The sequence below is a fragment of the Schistocerca piceifrons genome, unplaced genomic scaffold, assembly GCF_021461385.2.
Source record: "Schistocerca piceifrons isolate TAMUIC-IGC-003096 unplaced genomic scaffold, iqSchPice1.1 HiC_scaffold_961, whole genome shotgun sequence".
In the NCBI taxonomy this organism is placed as follows: domain Eukaryota; kingdom Metazoa; phylum Arthropoda; class Insecta; order Orthoptera; family Acrididae; genus Schistocerca; species Schistocerca piceifrons.
The window spans coordinates 1,830,001-1,832,500 of NW_025729236.1; the positions used below are offsets into that span (position 1 = coordinate 1,830,001).

At 63.2% G+C, this 2,500-nt stretch overlaps 1 pseudogene; it reads right to left on the reverse strand.

The window, feature by feature from the left end:
• Window positions 1–2,500, reverse strand: part of LOC124774453 — a 7,966-nt pseudogene that overhangs the window by 3,795 nt on the left and 1,671 nt on the right.

Sequence of the window (2,500 nt, forward strand, 5' to 3'; positions counted from 1 at the left end):
GGGAGCGACAGGCTCCGAGTGCGGGAGAAGGCGGTCACGGATGAAGCCAGCGGTGGAGATCGGCTTCTTCGTGAAGAGGTCCGCCCAGAAGTCCAGCAGACCGGGGATGTCGGGTGGCGGCTGCAGCAGGGTGCCGTCCAGCAAGCCGCGCACGCAACGTGCACGCGACCTACGGAAGGCGTCCTGTGTCCGCGCGTACTCCCAGCGGCGCCGCTTGCGCTTCTGCAGCGGCGGGGCGGCAGGCGGCCGCTTGGATGATTGGCGCGGCCGCTGTGTCCTGGTGATCAACCTCTCCCCCCTGGACCCGACCGACGCAAGGGCATCCGGGAGCATGCCCAGGATGACATCGGGCGGCGTGCCCCGCCCCAGACCAATGACTCGATCCAGGGCAGAGAAACGCTGGGCGGAAGCAGGCAGCCCCGCCAGATGCTCCCAGATGGCGGCGTCAGTCGGCCCCTCCGACGGCGGCCCGGTGGTGTCGGCCGCGAAGTCCTCGGCTGCGTCGACGGGCGGCGCAGCGGCCTCGCCCGCGTCAGGCAGCGAGCTCGCTGCTCCCCGGCGGGACGCCGGCTCTTCCCCCCGACCGATCTCAAGCGCCTCCATGAATTGGCGGACAAGCTGCTTGTGGGCAGCTTGCCGCCGTCGGCACTTGATTGCCTCGAGCGTTCGGTCGGGGAACATCCTGATGAGTTCTTGATTAACAAAGAAGAACCGGGCGTCCCTCTCAAGGAACAGTTCGGCCTCTGCCTTGGCGAGCGACAGGACTTCTTCCTCCGTCCACCTCGCGCGATGCCTCTCCGTCACGATCTCAGCGTTGGCGGCCGCAGGGTGTTGGCGGCGGCGATGGACCCCGAGACCGTTCTTCGTGGTAAAAGTGCGGTGGCACTCACTGCAAGCAAAGGGAGCTACACAAACTATCGCATTTTCGTTACGGCCGGTTGGCCGGATAGGTGCTGGGGTAGCTGGGGTGGCACCTTCAGCGGAAGGTCCACCATCTCTTGTTTCTTGTCGGCTGCCCCCAACTATAAAGGGATAATGCGAGGGGGGGCTGGTAACCCCCCCAAGCCCCTGGTGCGGTCTTCCACTCTGCGAAAATCAGCGGGCCCACGAGAAGGGGAGAAGACCGCAGGAGAGGAGAGGCTAAGAGGGCTAGGCCCATGTATTGCGCATCACTCTCCCTGTAACTATAACCCAAGGAAGGCACCTCGCAGCAGCAGCACGACTACATCAAGACCGCACTTCGAAAAGCCAAGTCCGGATGCAGCCGCACCGCCGCCACTTGGCCACCTTAAGAGAGTCATAGTTACTCCCGCCGTTTACCCGCGCTTGCTTGAATTTCTTCACGTTGACATTCAGAGCACTGGGCAGAAATCACATTGCGTCAACACCCGCTAGGGCCATCGCAATGCTTTGTTTTAATTAGACAGTCGGATTCCCCCAGTCCGTGCCAGTTCTGAGTTGATCGTTGAATGGCGGCCGAAGAGAATCCGCGCACCCGCGCGCCCCCGGAGGAGCACGCTAAGGCGGACGCGGCCTCGCAGCAAGGAAGATCCGTGGGAGGCCAAGGCACGGGACCGAGCTCGGATCCTGCACGCAGGTTGAAGCACCGGGGCGCGAACGCCGCGCAGGCGCGCGCATCCTGCACCGCCGGCCAGCACGAGGCCGACCAACGGCGAGAGCAGACCACGCCCGCGCTAAACGCCCGCACTTACCGGCACCCCTACGGCACTCACCTCGCCCAGGCCCGGCACGTTAGCGCTGACCCACTTCCCGACCAAGCCCGACACGCCCCGATCCTCAGAGCCAATCCTTATCCCGAAGTTACGGATCCAATTTGCCGACTTCCCTTACCTACATTATTCTATCGACTAGAGGCTCTTCACCTTGGAGACCTGCTGCGGATATGGGTACGAACCGGCGCGACACCTCCACGTGGCCCTCTCCCGGATTTTCAAGGTCCGAGGGGAAGATCGGGACACCGCCGCAACTGCGGTGCTCTTCGCGTTCCAAACCCTATCTCCCTGCTAGAGGATTCCAGGGAACTCGAACGCTCATGCAGAAAAGAAAACTCTTCCCCGATCTCCCGACGGCGTCTCCGGGTCCTTTTGGGTTACCCCGACGAGCATCTCTAAAAGAGGGGCCCGACTTGTATCGGTTCCGCTGCCGGGTTCCGGAATAGGAACCGGATTCCCTTTCGCCCAACGGGGGCCAGCACAAAGCGCATCATGCTATGACGGCCCCCATCAACATCGGATTTCTCCTAGGGCTTAGGATCGACTGACTCGTGTGCAACGGCTGTTCACACGAAACCCTTCTCCGCGTCAGCCCTCCAGGGCCTCGCTGGAGTATTTGCTACTACCACCAAGATCTGCACCGACGGCGGCTCCAGGCAGGCTCACGCCCAGACCCTTCTGCGCCCACCGCCGCGACCCTCCTACTCGTCAGGGCTTCGCGGCCGGCCGCAAGGACCGGCCATGACTGCCAGACTGACGGCCGAGTA